The sequence below is a fragment of the Solanum pennellii genome, chromosome 8, assembly GCF_001406875.1.
Source record: "Solanum pennellii chromosome 8, SPENNV200".
NCBI classification, from domain to species: domain Eukaryota; kingdom Viridiplantae; phylum Streptophyta; class Magnoliopsida; order Solanales; family Solanaceae; genus Solanum; species Solanum pennellii.
The window spans coordinates 54,204-61,114 of record NC_028644.1 but is presented as its reverse complement, the minus strand read 5'-3'; positions in this window follow the sequence as shown (position 1 = coordinate 61,114).

Sequence of the window (6,911 nt, the reverse complement as noted above, 5' to 3'; positions counted from 1 at the left end):
GGGGGGGGGGGTGCCATTGACCCATAGCCGTCATTAAAAACTGGCTTGATATGTAATTTGAAATGGCTCTTGAAAAATCTTGTCAAAATATTTTTAAAAAACTTATTTTCAATTCGATATGTTATATATAGGCATAATAAAGAAAAAAAATAATTTGGCTAGGCACTAAAATAGTTTAGTAGAACAAACAAAAAGTTAAGTAAAAATTGGGTTGGGTTAGGTCTTGACCCGTTATATAATTCATTACCTAACACGTTTTGACTCAACCCTTTTTGACCCAAGAAGATTTCGATTAGGTTGGGTTGGATTCTGTCCCGATTGTTATCTTAACCCATTATGATCCGTAATTAAAGGAAAACGAAAAGACATTTCTTTTCTCTCTCTCCTTTATTTAATATATAATACTAATATTTATATGTTTTTTCATTCGACATGTGATATTTATTTAGAAGCGTGAGTAATTCAAATTTAGATAAAAATTGTCACTTCGGTTAATCATTTTGTTCATAATGCAATTCTATTTTCATGCTCGAATTGAGACTCTAATTTAAAATAGAGGAACAATTATTACTCACTATAATATTTCTTACTGTTAATTAAATTCCTCTTGTTTTGATTGAGAGTTTTATATATTTGTGGCGAAAACATAATAAACTATTTTTCTCTTATTACATAAAATACGATTATCTTAGGTTTAAGTCATATATTTCATAGGATCTAAGGGTATGATAAAATGAATATCTCAAATTTTGAATCTAAACGAAAATTAACCTTTTCATAGGATATGCTTGCGCGATTTGAATTGGGGTGAATGAGATCTCTTCTTTCTCAACTAGAGTTCTCGCTTCAAACCTTAAATTAGAATAAAATTTCTTTTTTTTTAGAGAACATTTTATATCTTATGGGCATAGTTACATTGTATGAATTTCACTAAGCCGAATCGATGCAATTCAAAAATCATATAGTTAAAATGAAGGTATATATATATAACTCAACATTCATGATAAATTGTTTTTTTCTTACTTCTCTCTTACGAAGGAAACAACTTAGTACTAGTAGCTAGGTGGATTATTTGACTTGAAAACGTTATGTATGGCTAATAAATCGAGGGGGGCCATACATGAATACAAATAAAACAGTGGGTACTATATGTTATATGATAGAATATATATGTGGCATACATCATTTTAGGTCCCTACATTTAGCGTTTATGAAAATATTAAGACAATTTGTCTTATTCTTTTCTTGTTCGGGGCCCTTATTTTCTCGAATAGTATGGTCTAACCTAGAATTTTATATTCGTGAGCACGAGCGTAGTCCTATTAAATTCGCCATAAAAAATAATTGGTTAGGTTTAGGTGATCAATGTGAACAAAGTCGGACATTGAAAGAAGAAAAGGGTCAGGCATTTTCGAGCAAATCCTGCAGGCAGTGAATGATATTTACACCATGTTAAAAGTATTTTTGAGTTATTTTAGTCTAACAATTTATATCAAAGCCAATAATTCGGCAAAAAGAATATGGAGTATTGATTTAGTGCCTTAACTTGTTAATTACAAGTAAGTTTTTTCATAGTTTTGAAGACACATATACGAAAAAGAAAGTGTGTCTTGGTGGCCATAGCACATAAATACTCAATTGATCATATTTATATATTTATGTTTGTTTTATATTTTTCAAATGTATTTTGAAAAGCATCTTTTAAACAAAAGTCTATTAAAAATAATTTTTTATCCTTCAAAAATAGAATAAAATTCACATATAGCCCAACCCTAGCTCTTCACTCTTGAGAAATTACTGAGTTTGTTATTATTATTATTATCGATGGATGTAGAGTGTTCTCCTTCCTTCTTTTTTCTCTCGCCAAGAGAACCACTATAGTGCGAGTGGCTAGGTTGGTTAATGTCAAGCATGTGAGAGTCTAAAAATGAGACGAATTAGGGATTCATAATGACTTCATTGACTAATAACTCATTGAGTAAAAAGACGTTTTGCGCGATATTTTAGATAAAAAATTTTTAGAAGTGTGTCATCACTAAGATAGATTAGGCTAACCTCAGAATTAGATGTGGTCACATTTTCGACACTACTGGTGATCTTTGATATCCACGACGACTTCATTGACAAACTAATCATTGAGTAAGAAAGACGTTTTGTGCAATATTTCAAATCGAAAAACTCTAGAAGTTCATCATTAAGTTAGATTAGGCTAACCTCAGAATTGGATATGCTCACATTTTCAACATCACTAATCTATTCATCCACAGATTAATCATCCTACTTTAAAGGTGAAACCCACTCAAAAGATAAATCATAATATTTGAGATCATTAGAAAGGAAAGGCCCTGTTTCAAAGTTTATTATTATTTGAATTAGAAAACATTTTTTAAGGGGTTCCAAACAAAAAATAATTCAACTTGAATCATAAATGGATATTACTAGGCATAAAAAAAACATACATGGATATTACAAATTGTATGTATTTTGTTATATATACTCAAATAGTACTATTCATAGTCCTAGAGATGCCATATTTATCCATATTATATATAAGTTGACTACAAAATTATATGCTCAAATTTGTAATCTAGGGACTATGTTGTATGATAGGGGGTTCTCTATATCATTTATTAAGTTAATTAAGTTTGTGAAAATAGTGCTACTTGTTATTCCTATTAAAAGAGCTGTAAAATTTTTCAATGATTTAGGTTTAATTGATTAACTAGAATAGGTAGAAAAAAGTACACCAGGCTTAAGACAAGGCTTCTACTATTATAGAATCAGCTATATTTGGGATGTGTTGATTTTCTAGCATTGAAAGATGAATTCTGTATATTAGTCAAATATTTTTTCTTGTAGGGGTAAATTAATTAGAAGTAAAAAAGAGTAGCATTCAATTATTAATTAAGAAAAATAATGCGAAAGTAATCATTTTTTAACGAGGGAATTGTTGGGATTATGATGACAAATCCTATTTGTGGCTAGCGATTCAACGTAAGTTTCGTTACTATTTAACTTAAATCATCATAACTTACATTGTGGAAATTTCAGGTAAATATTTAATGTTAGTGAAAATATCCAACAAATTAGACTTAATGGTTAACATAGGATCAATTATATATATATATATATATATGGAAAAATTTTGTAAATAGCCACTATAATAAATTTAATTATGTTTTATAGCAATAATTTGCATATTTACGGGTCGTAGCCACAATTTAAGCTGCCTTGTTTGTATATCGCAGGTTTGTCTAATTCGCGGGTATAATTCAGATATTTTTGTATAAATTCGAAATAACAAATTTATACAATTACAAACATCAGAAGTGCAAACAATTATACAAATTATATTACATAAATTTTGAGTTATACAAATTGTATTATAAAGATTCTGAATTATACAAAACTAAAAAGCTGAGCCACGTAATTATAACTAAAAGTAGGTCGTAATATGTAATTAAGGTAAACTATTGCTATGTTCACTAACCAACTAGTATATCTTTGTTTATACGCGTAATTTTTCCATAATATACTGAGTATTTCGTCCACCGAAAAATATGGTGGAGTGATTGTGGTCCTTTCCTCCTTAACAAAAGTGTCTTAAATCTGTATTTAAGGTCGAATAGCTTTAGAAGTGAACTGTTATTAAGTTAGATTAGCTAGGCCAACCTTAGAATTAGATATGCTCACATTTTCCACTAACCAATTACTCTTCTTTGAAGGTGAAATCAGTTCAAAGATAAAGTTGTAATTTCAAATTTATTATTATTTGACTTAAAAGAACAATTATTTAAGTCCAAATGAAGGGGGGCCAAGCCAAAATTCACCCAAATTGAACCCTACATCATTACTATTTACTACTAACAAGATTTCTGTTATACTCTAATTAGTAGGTAGAGTCCTAGGGATCCCATGTTTGTACATAAACATAAGTTGGCAACAAAAAATTATGCCCAAAATTTTAGTGCATTTTGTTGTATGAGCAGTAAATATTTCAATGAGTTAGGTTTAATTAATTAGCTAGAATAGGTGTACAAGGTTTAGGAAATTAAAAGGCTAAAGTGTGATTTTCTTACATAGGGGACCTCTAGCATTGAAAGAAAATTTGTATTAACCAAATAATTTTTCTTGTAGGGGTAAATTAATTAGGATTTTAAAAAAGAGTAGCATATAAATTAAGATTTAGAACTTAGAAGGATATATTCAAATGTTGTTAGGGGCTGATTTGCGCAAATAGAATCTTTTGATGTCATTACACAAAATTTCATATTATTAAAATATTCTAAGGATTCGAGAAAATTTAACTAGAAATATATCATGACAATTATTATAAGTATAGAAACTTGAACAACTTGTTTTTGCTTCGAAATGGTAAAAAATATGGAAGAAATTATCTACCAACAATTAGCCGCAGCACAATATCGTTGTTCGATATATTTATTAGGGTTCACTTAAAGTCAATTTTATTATTAAGGTTGATCACTTAAGTCCATATTTGCATGCACTCGGAAATCTCTGATTACTATAACAAAAATAACTTTTAGTGGTAATAAATATTGACATTAATAAAGAGAGTTAATGATTTTATCGACATCAGTTAAGTGTCATTAAAACCAATGTCGCTAAAGACTTTAGGAACATTTACAAAGAGTGACAACTACCGCTAATAATACATATTTAACGATAATTAAGAATTAATTGCCACTAATAATATTTTCTATATAGTGGACTAAAAAGTAACACGTTTCTTAATAATAGTAATTTCATACTATTCATAACTCGAATTCATATTTCAAAATAAAAAAGTACTTACCTCTCCGATTTCTTTGAAATAATTAATTAGCTCCAGCTAGCTACTTCATGTGACCACACTCTTAAACTTGTCCAATCCTAGGAAGTGCTAAACATTAATTTTTCGATGTTATGCTATATTTCATTATTGAATTTCACAAATATAATCCTAATAATAAGATTTTATTATCAACATTATTATGTTGCTTGTCTGAATGTTATCTATTATTGTATTGTATTTGTAATTAGTATGACTATAATATTTATTTCGATTGATATTTAAATTTCTTTCGTACTAGATAATTAGAAAGTTTCATTTTTTGTAAATTGATGTGTGATCGCGTAGTATTCTAATTTTTTTTCTCATTTTGTTTCTATTTAATATTTAATAATCTTATTTTGTTTTTTCATCGAGGAGGAAAGAATAATTTTGCAAGCGAAGAGAGATATAAATTTTCGATTAGATTCAAACTATTGATGCTTAATGTTATGCAATAATGAAAAATTGTAGTAAAATTTAACCAAATGCTATGTACTTATATTCATCAAAACAATGTTAAATAATATGCTACATTTTAAAATAATTATATGTAACAACCATCAGAACCGATTAATTAGCGTTGCACAATTAATTGAACATGTAAAATTATTTACTCTTAAGTTATGATAATTGGGAAAAGGTTGGCGTGACTTTAATTTACAACATTTTGGCTAAAACAAGCCAATTTCCGTCACAATTATTGTGTTTCATCCATAAATCAATTATTTGTGCAAATAATATAAATAAAATAAATATAAACAAATAACTATTTTTGGGACCATCATTTAAATCATATATGTATTATATAAAAATTTGCAAAAATAATTTAGAACACAATTTCAGACTGAAGTTTAGCAACAAAATTTTAATATTCTTATGTGTTTGTCTTGTCAATGTAGAACAATCACTATAGTAACATATTACGATAGTCAAAGTGTAAGAAATAGTAAATAGTAGAAAATAATAGAAAAAATGAAATATCAAGATTTTTCCAGGATAATATTACAACCACCAATATTAAAAATCAAACGAGATGATAACACTTAACTATCTAAACTAATCATCTACCCTAATCCGTTTGCTCCACATTTCTTCGAATTTTGTAACAAAGATAATTTTAATATTGAAAACTCTTAGTAGATGCAAACTATTAAAAAGTAATTGAACATTCAATGACGTAGAGAAAAAGAGGCCACTTTTGCAAAATCCTGGCTAAATTCCTAACTTTTGCTGATATTGACGTAAATTTTGGCCTTTTTCGTAAGAAACGAAACTTTTGTGGTCCACATCATTCACTTTCACGATTTTGCTTAAAGCCCAATATACTTTTTGGCCCACCACGTAAGGACCAGACCATGACACTCTGTTTTTGATGATTATTACGTATTGTTTCATAATATATCGTATTGTATTGTATTGTATCATATAGTATTGTATGTATCGTACTATATTATTTTAATAAATATAACATTTGAATACATTCTACCGTTCTCTCAAAGGATGTGATCCTGGCTCAGAAAACTCTTCATCAGCCGTCAGAGGATTCGTTTGTGACTTCCCCCTTTCGAAGAGTTTTCAATCGCGATCCAAGCTGAGCAAAGAATCAAAACCTTTGTCGTTACATAGACACAACAACTAATTAAATGATAAACCTACAGGAACAGTAGGGTTTAGGATAGTGGTACTGTAAAAAGGTAAGTAAAGAATAAAATAGACTTATTTAAATAGAAAGTAAAAGATATTGAGAAAAATATATATTTAAGTTAATGATGCAATCACACCAAATCGATTGTTACACGAAATGAAACTTACAGTTGTTATTTCCTTTACTTAGATTATCTTTGATACTTATATTGTTAATTAATATTTTCTCTTTGTTTAATATTTTCCCTATAACTTTTTACTCCTCCATTTATTTCAAACAACTTTCTTGGTAATCTTTGACTACTCACATAATAGTTATAACATCATTTTAAAAAATTGTTGATGATATAATTTTTGATTTATTTTATAGAGATAGAGATAAAATTTACAAACTGGTCTTTTTATATATCATTTCTTGAAATATATATATATA